Below are 18,711 nucleotides of genomic sequence, written 5' to 3' on the forward strand. Positions count from 1 at the left end.
CTTTGAAGTGTTGTGGGTTTCATGAGGCACTTGGACTACATGTTTGACACAGCCATAAATCATTCAGTGGTTGATAAAAGGGATTTTACTTAGTCAAGGCATGGAAAGGATATTTAGCTAGGGTCCAATATTGATTCACCTTCCTTACCTCTGTGTTGGCCTTGCTGTCACACTGATCAGGGGTGATAGAAGAGCTCCTGATTCCTCGTGCACTGCTTTTGTGCTTAGGTCACCAGGAAGCTATGCCTTGGCCACCTGAACCTTTAGGAAAGTTTCAATAATAGGCCATCATACATTGGGTAGAACCCTAGGAAGTATTGCTCCTAGAAATCAGGAAGTTTTAAAGTCTCACCTGATGACATGTGGTTCTCCATCATTGTCCTTTTCAGCACAAGAAGCTTCATCTTCCAAAGAGGAGCTCCTCTGCTCTCTACAGGAAGAGTGTGAAATCTATAATATACCTCCAAATTTTCTTTTCCTTCTCTTTATCACATTCTTCCATCCTCCAATCTCCTAAACTCCCCTCTGCCTCTTCACAGCCTCTCTCTTCTTTGATTCCTGCTCAAACTATTTTCTTCCCATTCCTTCAAGGGAAATTTCATTTTCTCTGACATCCTGACACATTCTCTTAGCCCTTTCACTTTTTCTTCCAGGAAGGAGAATAATTTCATGCCCTTATAGGTGCTCTGTGGTATGAATGGAAAGCCCAACACAGTACTCTCTGCAGGTTATTAGAAAACTCCTTCCCACTAGACAGATTTTGGTAGCCCTGCAGCTATTACATTCAAATCCTGTCTTAGACACTCAGTAGCTGTGTGACCCTGGGCAAGTCATTTAACCCAGTTTGCCTCAGTTTGCTCAACTGTAAAGTGAGCTAGAGAAGGAATGGGAAACCACCCCAGCATCTTTGCCAAGAAAACCTCAAATGGTGTCAGGAAGAACTGGAAATGACTGAACAACTATTTTGTTAGGCAATTTTTTACTTTCAGATTCTTATTTCAGTACTGTGTTTGTTTGTGTATGATTCAGAAGGAATAGTGAACATCTGAATCTTGGATGATACTAATAAACTAATAATTATGAAGAAACTCCAGGGAAATTTGAATCTCCTGAGTCACCCTGTCACAGTAAGATTCACAATAATGGCCAAAAGCTCCCTTCCCCACTATGTTTGCTTCAGTTTCCTCAGCTGTAAAATCAGGAAGGTAACAGCAACTACCTTACAGGGTTATTGCATCAAGTGACATGCCCAGTGCCTAGCATGCAGTAGGTGCTATATAAACGCCCATTCCCCTCTCCCTTCCCTCCTCAACTAGTAGGAAATACGTAGTTCTTCAGCCTGCGGAAGTTTTTTTTAAAACCTCTGTAATTATTAGTTTATTAGTATCATCAAAACTCCTAGATGTTCAGTATTCCTTCTGAATCATACATAAACAAACCCAATACTGAAATAAGAATCTGAAAGTAAAATTTTGCCTAACAAAACAGTTGTTCAGTCATTTCCAATTCTTCATGACCCCATTTGGGGCTTTCTTGGCAAAGATACTGGGGTGGTTTGCCATTCCTTCTCCAGCTCACTTTACAGGTGAGGAAACTGAGGCCCAGGGTCACATAGCTACTGAGTGTCTGAGAAGGATTTGAATTCAGGTCTTTCGGACTCCTGGCCTGGTACTCTCTCCACTGTGCCACCTAGCTGCCCACTACTCTATCACAAAAGCATGCAAAATTGTAAGAAGGTTATTTTTATACCACTGGCACTTAAGAGAACCATAATTGCAAAACCACAAAATTGCCAGTTGTTATAAGTAGGTAAACGTGTAAACGGTTAGTTTTAATGAATATGCTGTTATGTTGCTTTGGTTTTGGAAGGAAAAAATGTTTGATCAAATTAGACAGTTGGTCTAGAAACATTTTACATTAATACCAAATTAAGGCAAAAAATCAAAATTAATTCCACATCTAGCAGGAGTCAGGACTAAACCTAAACCTTGACCTACACCCCAGTTCCAGGTTCCCTGCTCCCTCCTCTCAATGCCCAGTTCTTTTTTACCCAGATAAGAACCCTATAAAACCTTCCCAGGTTCATTCAATCTATCTATCTTCTTTCTTTCTTTTTTCTTTCTTCCCTTTTTCCCCTTTTTCTTTTTTTCTTCCTTCCTTCCCTCCTTCCTTCCCTCCTTTCTTCCTTCCTTTCTTTCTTTCTTTCCTTCCTTCCTTCCTTCTTTCTTTCTTTCTTTCTTTCTTTCTTTCTTTCTTTCTTTCTTTCTTTCTTTCTTTTTATTTCATTTCCCTCCCTCCCTCCCTCCCTCCCTTCCTTCCTTCCTTCCCTCCTTCCCTCCTTCCTTCCTTCCTTCCTTCTTTCTTTCCTTCCTTCCTTCCTTTTCTTCCTTCCTTCTTTCCTCCTTCCCTCCTTCTTTCCCTCCCTCTCTTTCTCTCTCCCTTCTTTCCTTTCTTTCTTCATTTGTCTATTTTTATTAAATAATAAACAACCAAAATGAAAAAAATATATAACAAATGTATATAGGCAACTGAAGTAAGATTCTTTATTGGTCATTTCCAAAAATGTAGGTCTTATTCTCTATTTTGAGTCCATCACTTCTGTGTTGGGGGGTGGGTAGCTAACTTCATCTTTGGTCCTCTGGATCCCTGGTTTCTCATTGCACTGATCAGAGATCTAAAGTCTTTCAGAGTTGTTTTCCTTAATAATACTGTTATCATTGCATAAATTGCTCTCCTGATTCTGCTCATTTGTTTCTGCATTAGTTCATAACTTTGTGAACTTGGTCATTTCTTATGATACAGTAATATTCTATTTTTCTTTATGAATTTTCTTTTTAATTTTTATTTTCAGCCCCCAAATCTCTCCTTCCCTTTAGCCCCTCCCTCATCCATTGAGAAGGCAAGCAACATGGCACCCATTGTACATGTGAAGTTATGCAAATCATATTTCTATATTAGAGACTTAATTTATTTAGCAAAAATAAGCAGAGGACACATAAACATACAAGGCATAACAACATGAAAATTAGTTACTTAACGAATCCTATTTCCCACTTTTACATCTTGTTTTACTTTGATGCTAATCTCTAAATATCTCCTTCTACTCTCCTGGAAATATGGCTCTTTGTAAGATTAATTAACACTCTCATCCTCCATATATATTGCGCAAACTATAGGTCACTGCAGAATTGCCTTGCAGATATGTTGGCAGCAAAATTCTCATCTTCAGCCCTTCTCATTGGTAGAGCTTGCATGGTTAACTCTTGTGGTAAACTGATTGGCAAAATGCCTGTTTTCCCTATCTGTTTACTGCTTTTGAGACTCGATATCTGGGAACTCCCGAGTGAGGTTTAATTTATTTATTGCAGGCTTCCTACCTTTTCTCACGATGTGATATTAGCTTGCTCCCCCGCCTTTGATTGGCAATTAGCAGATTCCTGCCAAGCTCTAATGAAATTAGAAGCTCCCCTCAGCTATCCTCTGTGCTAAGATCTGAAGCAGAAATACAATTGCCAGCAAGATTTTATCGAATCAATCATTTAATTAAATAAGATAATTGTCCACCCCTTCTCTCCTTGCCTTGTTCTTTCCTGGTCCAAATATTCTCTTCTTTTTCTGCCTGAATCTTGCTCCTCCCACTTTTAGTTACCTCATTCTCCCTGGTCTTTTTCATCTGTCTCAACATCTCCCTTGGTGTCAGAGAGGAGGCAGCCTTGCTGAAGCTGAAAAGGATGGAGTTGTTCAAGTGAAAGATTTTTCTCTTTTAATAGTTTGCTGAAGAATTTGAATCATTTCTGGGTTGTTAAGCCTCCTCCTCCTTCATACGCTACCCCAAGTGAAATGCTGAACATGTGTGCTTTAGGGAGGCAGTTTGGTGTGGCAGCAAATGAAGTAGCCTAGTAGTCAGAGGACTAGAGTTCAAATCCAGCCACTGATACTGTCTGTGTGACCTCGGACAAATCATTTAATTTCCCTTTCATCATCAGTAAAACAGGGCAGGGGGTTGAACTAAATGGCTTCTGAAGTCTCTTCTAGACCTATCATCTATCTTCTGCAGGATTCCCATGGGGAGCTAACTTCTTCCTTGTTTCTTTTGGTTGTATCTCTCTTAGTGAGTGAGGCTGTATCACTCCAGGACCAGGGTTCCAGTCATGATATTTTTGTCTGTGCTCTTGAAAGTAGGTTTGAATTTTGAAATCCAGTTGTATATTACTTAACCTCTGTTTGTCTTTACTTTCCTCATCTTCAAAATGGGGATAAAATAGTACCCCCACCCAGGGTTGTGAGAATCAAATGAAATAATATTTGTAAAGCATTTAGCACAGTGCTCGGCACACAGTAAGTATAAATAGTAGCTATTATTATTATAACAAGCCTATATTATTATCTTATTAGTGGAGCCTATTTAGTATTTTATGGGGCACCGAGATGGCACAGTAGATAGGGCAATGGGCTTGGAATCAGGAAGACTCCTGTTCATGAGTTCAAATCTGGCCTCAGCTCCTCATCTATAAAATGAGCTAGAGAAGGAAGTGGCAAACTACTCTAGTATCTTGGTCAAGAAAATCCCAAATGGGGTCACAAGGAGTATGAAATGACTCACCAACAAATTGAGTATTTCAGTGGTTGCGTTACTCTGGATAAGGTACTTAACCCCTGTCCTATGGGCAACTTTCTAAGGTGGTATAAATTGTTAGATGAGGATGACGTGCATTGGTAGGGGGAATTTCTTCACTGAGAGTTCCTTGTACTAGTTAAATCACGGCTCCAGTGTTGTTCCTATTCGATTAGTGGACTCAGTAGCACCAGGAGGTGATGTAGAGCCCTTCTACATGGCTGAAACAGACTTGAAAAGCCAGAGACTTATGGAACACCAGGAGCTTTCATTCCAAGAGTCACCTGATCAGTCAATCCACAAGCACCTACTACGTGTCAGTCACTGTGCCACAAAGACAAAAAATGAAACAGTTCTTACTCCCAAGTTGCTAAGTTACTAGCTCCTTGGACACATTTCCCTTGTGGATGAGCTTTTTTATCTTTGATATATAGTAGCTTTGTCTTGCCTCTAAGATAAAATATAAATTTTTCTGCTTAAAAGACATCGACAATACCCTTCTAGCAAACCTTTGCAGTCTTAATTCACATGGCTCCTCTTCATATCCTGTATCTTAGAGCCAAACTTGTCTACTGGCTCTTTTATGGATTCAGAAAACCACCTCCCATCTCTATATGTTCTTTACATCCTTGGTACCTTTCATATAGAAATACTAGATGGCTAGGTGGCTCTGTAGAGCACTGGGCCTGAACACAGAGACTTGAGTTCAAATCCAGCCTCGGACCCTTACTAGCTCTACAAATCTAGGCAATTCATTTAACTGCTGTCTGCATCAGTTTTCTCAACTATAAAATAAACATAATAAAAGCACCTACTTCCCAGGATTGTTAGGACAATCAAATGAGACAACATTTGTAAAATGTTTAGCACAGCACAGGAGCTTAAGAAATGTTTGTTCCCTTCCTTTCTATCGCCTATTGGATTGGTTAGGATAAGACCTCCGATTGAGCAATCGAATTTCGAATGTCTTTACTTTCTTGGCATCTATCCCTACAGTTATAGCCTTATACTTCCTCATTCCTCCAGACGGATGGCCTGCCTGATGACAAGCTTCTGGGACTGAGGAATACTGCAGGGCATCCCTTTCTTAGCCTATCATCTCATTGCCCATTCCTGAGATGATTGTTGGCAAAGCACTGGGCTTTGTACCCAGAACCTCTTGTTCCATTAACCAGCTGCTTCCACCAATAGGCTAGACCCTGATCAATGGTCTGTGTTAAAGGTTGACTCATAGATGGGTGTTTGACACAGAACCAGTCTGCCACCCCATGTTATCATGAAAACAAGGGAGGAAGGACTGAGTGGACGGTGGTTTACCTGGATCCTGGCATCCCTTGAACAACCTAGGCTCTCAATGACGAGACTGACTGATTAGTACTATTGATTGGCTGACTGAAGAGCAACACATTTTCTTGCAGTTTGAAAGCCTGTATTGTTCCTTTATAACGAAAACTAAAACCATTTAAAAATGAATTTACTTGGAAAGCTTGCAATTATTGTCTAAATACACAATTGGCATTGTTACTCAATTACTTTGCAGTTGTGGGAACATCATCCACTGCTTTTTCCCCACTTTTGCCATCTGATGAATCCACTATCTTTTTTTCTGTTTCGCCATCTCTTGGATACCATCATTTATGCCTGTTCTGCAAAATTATTATTGGGTAATGAGTTGCAGCCTGCTCATTCCTACCATGAGCCTCTCTGGTGTTCTTTGGGTCACTCTCAACTGTAATTCTTTGAATTATCGGCTTATAAGATCAAATATTTGGAGGGTTAAAAGACCTCTATTATCATCTAGTCCAATTCCATCTCCCCCTCCCCCTTTTTTAACATATGAGAAAACTGAGGTCCAGAGAGGGTGACTTCCTAGGGTTATATGGATAGTAAGTAGCAGAACATCATGCTGCCCTTCCTGAATCTCAACCACATATCACCAGAAAAATGTCAATGCTGAAAAAGATGGCCTTTGTTTCTGGGAGAAGCTTATAATCATTACAAGAATATGTAAATTACCCAAGATAATACAGCTGGCTTTCCTCTGCTTTTTGTTTTCATTCTGGACCCAGGCTTTTATAGATAAGTTAATTAAGTTTTAGAAAGAATTTAAAAAGTCTGTATATCTTGGTCTTAAACTATAAGTAGTCTAATTCCGTGTAGGCTGAACATCTATTGAGTGAACATAAATGTCATTTATGAAGCTCTGCAATGTTTCATTCCTATTTTTTTCTCTTAAAATATTTTATTGATATCTTTTGTTTTTATATCACCTAAATTTCCCCAGAGAGCTATACAATATAATAAATAATATTTTTAAAAAACACAAAAAAGAGGAAAAGAAAAAATCAGCAAAACTAATCGATACCTTGAAAAAGTCTGAAAATATATATTATGTTTCATACCCATGGGAACTTCCACCTCTGTTAAACAGTGCATGTATATGTATGTGTGTGTGCGGGGAGGTAGGAGTTGTCTTCTCATATCTTCAAATTCTTCAAATTCAGTTTTGATTGTGTTGTGTTTATTCTTTCTATTTACACTGTTGTGGCCATTATGTATTGATTTCTGGATTCTGTTTACTTCACTTTGTCTCAATTCATGTCTTTCGAAGCTTCTCTGTATTATCATATTCACCATTTGTTAAAGCACATTTCTTAAAATAATATTCCATTACATTCGTATACCACAATTTGTGTAGCCATTTTCCAATTGATGGGTATCTATTTTGTTTCCACTTCTTTGCTACAACGAAAAGTGGTGCTACAAATATTTTTTTGGAATATGTGAAGATTTTCTTCTTAGCTATGACCTCCTGTATGCTGTATTGTTTTCTTGTTTTTTTTTTTTAATTTCTAGAAATTTTGTGTATCTGTGAGTCAATTACTACATGTAGTCTTGGTTCCCCACCCCCGCCCCAGTTTCCTAGCCTCCAGTCTGTTTTCCTTCCAGTTCTTGCCCACACATTGCTACCTAATTAATCTCTTTCATTGTACCTCTCTGATTACATTACTCCCCTGCAGAGAGCCTGTCAGTGTTGGATGTTATAGAGAGAATTTTTATGCAGGTAGAGATTGGTATAGATAAACCTTAAAGTCCTTTCCAACTATGAGAGCCTATGATTCTGAGAGTTGACATATTAGTGAAGAAACTGAGCCCTATGATAGTAATATGTAAATAAAACCAGAAGATATAATCAAGTTGTAACTAAATGTATTGGTAACTCCCAGATCCTATTCAGAGAAACAAATACAGGAGTTGGTATAGTTCATTGCATTGTATAGTGAAAAGCTGTAAGAAATGCGAATTCATGTAATGCTTTAACTTCTAACCTTATTGTGCTCAAAATGAGTATAAACAAAAAATGTTCATGAACAGAATTGCAACCTACATGCCAACACCTGTTGCAGTGGATATGGAGAAAGAGAAATTATATGAAGAAGTCAACATTTTCCAGAACAAGTCATTGTGTGTGTATCTGTGTGTGTGTGTTTGCGTATGTCTGTGTCTGTATAGACTACAACTAGGTAACTTCAATGCAAAGGTGAATATAAGGGAAGATCTTGAAAAATATTTTAAGAAATACAGTTGTGGACTAAGAAATGAGAAAATCCATAGGTTTGTAAACTCCTCAGAAACATCATCTCTACATACACTATGAAAACATTCTTCCAGGATGAATGTTGGCAGGCTCCGAACATGGTAAGCATTGTACAAAAAAAAGTTTGACTATGTTTTAATAGACAGGAAATGATATGATGATGATGTAGCGGTTATTTCTGAATCAGGTGTCTCTATGCAGTCAGACCACAACCTGTAAAAGCAAAGGTTGAAATTAGCACTAAATAAAAAGAAAGAATAAAGGTTAAGAAGACACTTAACATAATAATGAGGTAGTTCCAGCCTGACTTATTCAAATAAGTTATCAATACTAGAAAGGGGAAATGGATAAAAGAGAAGACATCAGTATGGACAACCACCATTTCCTTTAGAAGTTTAACTAGTATAAATCCAAGAGGAGCTGCCCAAAAGAGGCTAAAAACTGCTTTCTCCAGTTTCCTTTTCAAGAGGAGAGACACAACAACTAAAAGCAATGTCAGTTTAGAATATAAATGAAATTTCAAAGTGTTATATAGGATCTTTGGTAGAAAATTGTAAGTACACAAAATGGCACATAAGACAACAAAGTATGGACAGCTAGGTGGTACTGTGCATGGAACATTAGGCTAGGAATCAGGAAGACTCAATTTCATGAGTTCAAATCCGGCCTCATTTACTAGCTGTCTGATCTTGGACAAATCACTTAATCCTATTTGCCTCAGTTCCTCATCTGTAAAATGGTCTGGATTAGAAAATGGCAAACCATTCCAGTACCCTTGCCAAGAAAACCCCAAGGGAGTCAAGAAGAGTTGGACATGGTTGAAATGATCCAACAACAACAAAAATGACTCATTTAGCAAGAGCAAGGAATGTATAGCCCCTGTTTTACTAGTACCCTAGTACTTGAGACCTACAGGAAGGCCATGTCTGAAGGACATTATAGTAAGAGACGGGCAAAAAAGAAACAAAATTAGAGAGAGTAGATAGGTTTGCTGTCTGTATCATCTGAGAGAGTACACCCATAGATGACTATGGATTCCACAGAAACTTCCCAACATGGCTCCTTCTTGTCTTTCCAGATGTCTCACATGTTGCTCTCCTCCACCCACTCTATGATAGAGCCATATCGTGCTACTTGCTGTTCAACACACATGAGACTCCAACTTCCATCTCCATGCTTTTCTATAGATTGCCTCCCCCATTCCCCAAGGGGTGGAACAATCTCCTTCCTTACCTTCAATTCTAAGAATCCCTGGTTCCCTTCAAAACTCAGTTCACATCCCATCTTCTGCAGGAGCCCTTTCCTGGTCTTGTTCATCCTTCCCACCCCCACAACCCCCACCAAGATGCTAGAGCCTTCCCCTCTTAGGGTACTCTCCATTGCTTCTGGATGTATATTGTACATGTATTTTACATCCCACCAGAATGTAAGTTCCATGAGGACAGGGACTGTTTTTGCTTTACATGTATCCCAAGTGCTTAGCAGAGCACGTGACACATAGTAAATGCTTAATAGGGGTTACTGATTAATACATTTTAGTTATATTGCTATTTGGTTTTTCACCATTTTGTCTTGCCTTTCAAACAAGACTATGAGCTTCTTGAGGGCTATTATCTAATCTTAGCTATCTTTGTAACTCTCCCATCTATTGTTCCAATTCCATAGTTTCTCAAGCAATTTCTTATCTAAAGTAATGGCTAAAAAGAGTCCTTTGAACAATAATAATAGCCAGTATCTATATAGCACTTTATGGCTTTTAAGTGATTTACAAATATTATCTCATTTTATCCTTACACAAACATTATAATGTAGGTGCTATATTTATTCCCATTTTACAGTTGAAGAAATTGAGGCAGACCGAGGTTACATGACTTGCCCAGAATTACATAGCTAGTAAGTATCAGAGGCTGGATTTGAACTCAGGTCTTCTAGTACGGCACTCTATTTGCTGTACCACCTAGAACTGCCTAACTTCTCAGGGACTGGTTAAATTATGGTAAATTGACTGACATGAATTAAATTCACAAAAATCTAATTAAAACCCAAATAAAGATTAGCTTATAGAGCGCTATATTTGTCAAATGATCAGAAAGTGCACAAATAGTCTCTAAGATAACATCTGATTTCCAATTTCAAAGTACCTGGAGAACTGACCTAACAACTAGAATGTTATTTGGTAAGTAGGAAGCATTGAGGGTTATTTTATCTTGGCTAATTGTATTAGAGCCTGATAAACTGATTCTATATTAATAAAAAAATATCTAACACTTTGCCCGTTTTATAATTTAGAAAGTCTTCTCCTCTCAACTAGCCTGTGAAGATGTTAGCTAGCAAGCTATGTGCCAGACACTGTATTAAGCATTTTACAAATCTTGTCTCATTTGATCCTCACAACAACCCAGGGTGCAATTATTATCCCTATTTAACAGATGAAGAAACTGAGGCAAAGAGAGGTTAAGTGACTTGTTCAAGGTTACATAGCTAGTAAGTGTCTGAGGCTAGATTTGAATTCAGGTCTTCCTAACTCCAGGCTCAGTACTCTATTCACTTTACCAAAAGTTACCTCTATAAAATATAAGTATCTAAATACATAACATTATATGTGATAATAAAATTGCATAAAATTTTGTCACATACAATATAATAAAAATAATACATATAGCATATGATATAAATAAATTATATAATATACAACCTATAATATAGAATATATTAAATTATATATAATATTAAATATATTACACATTACGGTTATAGGTAATATATCATGTCTTATATGTGATATATCATATAAAATATAAACATATTTACTACAACATTATATTATATATTATATATAAGTGATATAATGTGATATATAAATGATATGTCCTAAATACATAATTATATATAGAATATAGAATGTACATAATTAATATGATGTATAATGTACTATAAATATAGAACACATGATATTTTATTGTATTTTATTATAACTACATTAACATATTATATACTTACGTATACTGAGTAAATATCTACTGTATCTCAATTTTATCATATAATATATGATATGCTGCAGGTAGATGGCGCCATTGTGCACAGAGCACCACGCTTGAAGTTAGGAAGATTCATTTCCCTCAGCTAAAATCTGGCCTTAGATACTTAATAGAAGGGTGACCATGGCAAGTCACATTTGCCTCAGTTTCTTATCTGTAAAATGAGCTGGAGAAGGAAATGGGAAAGCACTCCAGTATTTTTGCCAAGAAAACTCCAATTGGGGTCAATGGAGAGTCAGACATGACTGAAATGACTGAACAACATCATATGATATGATATGAACTATGTATTCTATATGCCATACATTACATAATAATCATATAGATTTGAAATGCAGTATAATAACAATATAATTATATAATATAATATATGAATACATTATAATACATAATATAACTATATAGTATAATTATAATTATGTAATTATAATACATAATATAATTATAGATTAATAATACAATATGATACATAATGCAATGATCATATTATGGATTTGTAATTATATATGTAATTGTAATTTGTAAATGTAAAGTATAATGTAAATGTAATATGTAATGTACATATATAAGTAATTATAATACATAATATAATTATATTATATATTAGAATATTATGTCATTTAATTAAACAGCACATAATATAACACATATAATATGTTCTGTTACATAAATTACATATATCACTATATAACATATAACATGACTATATATAATATGTTATATTTATGCTGTTTTTCCTGGCTAGCTTTCTCACCCTGAGTCTGGGATCGCTAGGAGGATAGGCAGCAGCTCAGGCAGCTGAAGTGTGTTGAGGTCATCATGACCGTCTTTAAGCACCTGGAGGCTGGTGAGTGTGTCCTGTTGCCTGGTGGAGGGGGTCATTCCTTATTGGAGGCTGGTGCTGCAGGTTGGAACACTGCTGATTCTGGGTGGTCTTGTACTTTTGGAGTGGTCAGTCATGATAGCAAGAGACTAGCAGGGGTGGGGGATATTGTTGCCAAGGGCAGAGACCTCAAATGGAACCCAGAGTTCTCAAACAGAATACCTAGAGGGTAAACGGTAGTCACCCTCACGACATCATGACCCACAAGATAAGTTCTCTTGATTGAGAACGTACCAGCAAAGAATGAAAGCAGCAATTTTTAAAATTATAAAAATAAAATATAATTTCTAATTATAAAAATCTAATATCTAATATAACATACATATGACACAACTTATTACTGTACATATAAATATAACTATTATACTGGTGTAGTAAGCTATATCAGGGCAGCAACATAGCATAGTTGGTAGGGCACCAGTTCTGGAATTAGGAGAACCTGAGTTCGTATTTGTCCTCAAACACTTTCTAGCTGTGTGACCCTGGGCAAATCACTTAACCCTGTTTGCCTGTTTCCTCACCTGTAGAATTAGATGGAGAAGGAAATGAAAAAGCACTCCTGTATCTTTGTCAAGAAAACCACAAATGTGGTCACGGAATGTTGGAAACAGCTCGACAACAGGAAGTTTTATACCGCACCAGCAATACTAACTTCTTGACTTACTACTTATTGTCTTATTATATAGGTAGCATGTCATACTATTTAACATAGTACATAAAATATTATACTATACATTACATATGAATATTGTCGTATTGATTCACAAGCCCATATAATATACTATGAAAAGTCATAAAATAATATACAATTGCATATTATGATAGAAGCAGCATTTCTTTGACTCAGAATCCCTGTGTTTCTTGACTTCCTCCTCCACATGCAATGTGATTCACTCTAGCTTCCTTGACACAGATTCCTGGATTGGGGGCATAAAAGGTCCTAGACAGTGTATATGATAATATAATAAATGATACATTGTATATAATATATATATATAATCTGGGATACATAAATGTTTTATATATGTATAATATTAAGTACATAACTGACATTTATATATTATGCAATATATTACATAATACAATATATTATGTATGTCATGTTATATAAATATCTTCTAAATTCCATGTCTATGATATATAACAAACCACATAATATAGTATCTATTGTATAAATTCTATAATGGTGATGGAGGCCGCTAAGGGGGAGGTCTTTATGGCTCCCTCTAAGCCTCTGGATTATAAAATGGCAGATTAGGGTCTTGGTGGGGGGTGGAGGAGTGGATTCTACTGGGTAAAAGGTGCCTGCCTCACTGCTAGCTGGTACTGGCAGTCTGGTGCTTGGTAATTATGGATGAAGACGAGATATACCTATGAAGTCTGCAGTGAGAACAATAGGAGATGTGTGACACTCATCAAATAGAGTAGCAAGGCCTCAGATTGAAGAAGGGGAAGACTCATCCCTGCTCCCTTGGGGCAGGGGAGGTAGTAGTCACCTGAATGACACCAATGCTGTTGAGAAGATGTTTCCTCTTGATAGAGCCCAAGAGGCAAAGAACAAAAGCAACAAGTATTTTATAATTAATATTTATAAAATAGAATTTCAATTACGTACATAAAATGTACAAATATTTATGTATCATTATCAGATTATTGTCATATTATAAATATAATTGAATTTATTATGCTAGAGTGATAATTAACTTATTATGGTGGCATATATAATAAATTATAATATATTACATATTACACATTTTATGTTCTGTTACATAGCTTATGAAATATAACGATATAATTAATGTAACTTATTTATATAAGTATTCAACTATATGTGGTTATTTGAATTATTACACATAATATAATATAATTCTATATAACAGGTAATCTGTTATAAAATAATTAATTATATCATATCATATAATTATAGAATCCTATAACATATACCATAATTATATATTTATATATAAATATGATATAGCATAGTGATATAAAATATATTAAATAAAATGTGCTCACTGATATACAAATATATTTGTAAACATAATGTATCATATACTATGTTATATAAAACATTACATATTTATAATCTATCATTATAATATTTAAATGACACAGCCAGCATTATACATTTGTATAATAAAATTATAGATAAAAAATTGAAAAACACAATTAATATGACTATAGGGCATATAACGACATATAATAAATTATCTATGGATTATCATATCAATATATAATGCATGTTATAAACTATATCACATATTGTATCTCTTTTGTAAATGAATATATCATATAATATATATTGTGTAGATAGTATATATATAAATTTATTGTTTTATAATTTAGATATTCATATACAAGTTATATTTAATGTACATATAAATATATCATGTAATATAACATGTTTACCTTATATATTGCGTTATATAAATAATAGTCTACATTCCACATTCAATATACAATGTATACTATATATTATGTATGATTTTATATCTGATCTAATATATAAATTTATGTGAAATGCAGAATACAATAAATAATAATATATTATGTAATATATAAATATATTCTATTTATCTTGCTCTCCCTGGCTAGTGTGTTCATCCAAGGACTGAAGTCACCAGGGAGAGGTGGCAGAAATGACAGCTGAGGAGTGGAGAGGTCTTTGTATCCTTCTTTAGGACTTTTTTTGTCAGAGTTGGGGGTGATTGAGTTGGAGAGCAGGGTAGTGGCCATCTACCTTGGGAGGCCTGAGTGCAGGCACAACATAAGGAAGCAGTAGGAGTGGTCAAAAAGGAATAGGAAGACTTCAAATTGGTCAGTGAGAGGCAGATGCCCCATCCCTCCTCACAGGGCAGTGCCAGCTGGGCCCTGAGGGATTGGGGGTTGGGGTGGGAAGGCAGCTGTCACTCTAATAGCACCAGCCCTCTTGAAGAGATGAGTCCTCTGAATAGACTCCCAAGCAGTAAAGAACAAAGGCACAAAGTATTTCATAATTTATTAATTATAATACATAATTTAAAATCTTATAAATATATAATATAAACATTATTTTTATATGATATAGCTATAATATAACTATTCTGTCATTTACTATGCTCAGCATGTGGCATAGTGATAAGTGACTTATGCATAGGTGAACATTATATATGTATATATAGATATAGCATTACAATATAGAAAATATTACCCATTATGTAATATGTGCATATTGGTAGATTTTAAACAATTGTATGTACCATATACATATTTAAATATATTGTATGTAATATGCAATGAAATAGCATTATATTGTAATAATATAATTGTATATTATATGTGTGATATTATATATATATATGTATGTATATATATTTCTCTCTCTCTGGATACATTTTTGGATTACACACACACACACACACACACATCTCCAATTCTCCTTTTCTCAGATGCAGTAAAAACCATAACTAGTCTTTTGCTTCCCTTTTCCCACTCAATAAAGGGTAGTGGCTACATTCCTTCACCTATCATTCAAAGACTTCCACCTTGCCTAGCCTCATCGCTTGCTACTTTTCTCGACATAGTAGACAAAAAAAACCGCTTTCCCTTTCCCTTTCTCCTCCTACCCTCTCCTATATTTATATTTTTGTTCCCACTGACCCCTCCCCTAACTTTGAATATATGCTTCTCTCTAGTATTTCTGTCTATTGATGTCCTTCAGTGTTCCACACAAAAGTTACCTCCTCTGTGAAGTCCTCACTGTGCTAGCAGCTGAAAGTAAGCTCTCCTTCCTCAAATTTCTCATGCCACTTTTCATGGCTCTTTGGCACCATCACATTTTATTCTGAACCATTCCTATCTATTTACTCATCTTTTATCACTTATTAGACTCTGAGCTCCCTGCCAGCTAGGACCATTTTGCCTTCAGTACCTATCACATAATAAAGTTTGTTGTACTTAAAGTTGATTGAATTGAATGTGTAATTAAACTTATGATTAACCCCTTCCATTTCAAAAGATTCATTACAGGTGTAATTCCCAGACTTATCGATCATACTTTAGATTGGCTGCTTCCTGATGATGGGTAGTCATTTGACTCTTACCAGTAAGCTGTCAGCATAAGTTCATCCATACTTGGCATGTGCATTTTTCTGAGCTTCAGTCACATTAGTTTAGATGGTAGCCCTCCTTGAACAGACCTCTACATTCTGGAGTCCATGTTTGTATAATGCCCATTTCTCTGTCCATTGACTGGAATGTTGAGGCAGTGGACAGGCTCCTGGACCTGCAGTCAGGAAGACCTGAATTCAAATTCAGCCCCAGACACATACCAGCTATGTGACTCTGGGCAAGTCACTTAGCTTCTGTCTGCTTCAGTTTCCTCACCTGTAAAGTGAGGATAATTATCGCACCTACCTCGTGGTGCTATTGTGAAGATCAAGTGGGATGATATTTATAAAGCATTTAAGCATAGTGCCTGGCACATAGTAGACAATAAATGTATGTTTCCTTCCTAACTACCAGCCTTTCCTATTGACTTTCCTTTTTTCTTTTCTGACCATCCATGCTTCCAGAGCTATTCATTCCCCACTCACTCTGTTTTGAGAACTTAAAATATTTTATCTTGTTTACACAAGCTCAGTTCTTTGTCAAGTCGATTAAGGGAGGTACTGGAGAAGGTGGCAGTGTGAGTGTCTGACTATCCCGTTCCCACCCACTCTCCCCCCAATCCATGCTTGGTAGATGAGAATATAACATTCAATGTTTGTGATGGATTGCTAGGACTGATGGTATTGTCAGCATCTTTTCAAACATAAGAATCAAGATCAGCGTTTAGAGGCTTAAAATGATTTTTCTCTGGGTTTTCTGTGTACCTGAGCAGGCTGATATTTGTATACTCTAAATCATCTCAAAGGTTGCTAAAGCCTACATGATGTTAATGCTGAATTTGGAGAAGACAGGAGAGACATTCACTTTGTGCCTCCACGGACTCTGACAAGGTCTTCAGCTTTGCTACATATATTCAAATAAAAGATTCAACTTAAAAATCAACAACAACGAAAATGCTTAAAGATGGTGTTTTGTTTAGTTTCATCTCAGTTGGTGCTCTAGCATTTCCATGCTAGAATTCAAGCTCTGTGAGGGGCCATATCTTTTCTGAACTTTGTATCTCCCTTGTGCCTAGTTCAGTACCCTGCACATAGAAGGCACTTAGTAAATGATTGTTGAACTCTGTTGTATTGCATCACAGAGCTCAGAAAAGCCAAAGGAAAGGCTAGTTTGTGGGAGTGGAGGTCAAGATCATCTTAAGATTGGGACCAAATAAGGTGGTTTGGGTAAGGCCCTATCCTTTCTAGGGGAGGTTGGAGATCTCTGCATATTTGCCTCAGTAGAAATGAACCCTATAAGCAAGTTCTCTGTGAGTGTGTCCTGGATAGGCATAATTGAATGGAGACAAAAGACTATATACTCTGTATGTAAGATTGAATCCCTCTTCTATTCAGACAGCCATGGTGGAAAATTTGGGTAACAAATGCTTTGGTAATAGTGAAGAATTATTTTAAGTAATTCTTCCCAGGAGATGGAACAAACCTCAAATTACTTGGACTATTGCCCTCACTGGGAACTTGGCTGTCCCTTATGCTGGATGTTGGGGGATTCTTTCAATTGAGAGAAATGGTACTGCTTGGTAAAGGTGTAACTGTCACAGGAGCTCTGATGACTGTGGGTCCAAGATTGGAAGCCAAACTATAAGCAAAGAAACTTATTAGCATGTTATGGAATACTGCTCTTGCTGAATAGCAGCTTCATTTTCCTAGGGTACTGATTTGGTTTTTATGACATTTCAGACTCATTTAGACTACACAGCCAATCAGCAGCATTGTGTAGCAGCTTAGGGTAGGTAAGTAAAGCATTTCACAAAAGAAGGATGGGTTGAGAGAGGTGGGGCGGGAAGGGGAAGATCAGCCAAGGGAGAAAAAGAGAGGATTTGGAATGCAACTGGCAAAATTTATTATAAGAATATATTTTCTTTTCAATGATAGAGGACAAGGGAAAATATTCAGATACTTTTACAATTGTGAAAGAAGCCCTTTTAGACAAAACTGTAGTCTTTTATCTAAGGATAACTAGCAGTTATTACAGAAGTGGATGAAACCACCCTCTTTACCATATCCTTGCATAGTTGGTTAAATTTTATTTCTCCTTAAATTGGGGTTGAGGACTTTCTAATATTATGCCACCAGATGGCTGGAGGATTAGTCCATCAAGATGCCATAAATTAATTGTGTTTCTTATTTTTCCCTCCCATGACCATTATCATCTCTCAAAGCTTTATGTTTCCTTCCTTAGCTCCTTTTCTCCCTTATTCTTTGATTCACCTTCCTTTGAAAAAAAAATTAAAAAGCCACAATATCCCCAAACCCTTCTCTTGTTCGTTAATTTCTCCCACAAAGCACCCTAATTCTGGATCCCATCTTTCCTATATGATGTTAAGACCTTATTTTCCACTGTATTAGTTTACTTTCATAACAACTTGACCAGAATGAATGCGCAGCATCTTTGAAGATACAGTTTAGCTCTAGGTTAGAGGAGGGCC

At 36.4% G+C, this 18,711-nt stretch overlaps 1 long non-coding RNA gene across 3 annotated transcripts in view; it reads left to right on the top strand.

Annotated features, from left to right (window-relative positions):
* The window catches only part of LOC118846387, a 38,595-nt gene extending 20,568 nt beyond the window's left edge, over positions 1–18,027 (top strand). Inside the window, exons 1-3 of one of the 3 annotated variants that reach the window (XR_005010190.1) lie at positions 7,371–8,314; positions 11,997–12,098; positions 14,730–15,384. This is a non-coding gene — a long non-coding RNA (uncharacterized LOC118846387). Of the gene's footprint in view, positions 1–7,370; positions 8,315–11,900; positions 12,099–14,729; positions 15,385–16,284 lie in introns of those variants that run through there. The other 2 variants (XR_005010189.1, XR_005010188.1) reach the window with 2 other exon arrangements.
* The last annotated feature ends 684 nt before the right edge of the window (positions 18,028–18,711 follow it).

The sequence above is a fragment of the Trichosurus vulpecula genome, chromosome 4 (genome assembly GCF_011100635.1).
Source record: "Trichosurus vulpecula isolate mTriVul1 chromosome 4, mTriVul1.pri, whole genome shotgun sequence".
NCBI classification, from domain to species: Eukaryota; Metazoa; Chordata; class Mammalia; order Diprotodontia; family Phalangeridae; genus Trichosurus; species Trichosurus vulpecula.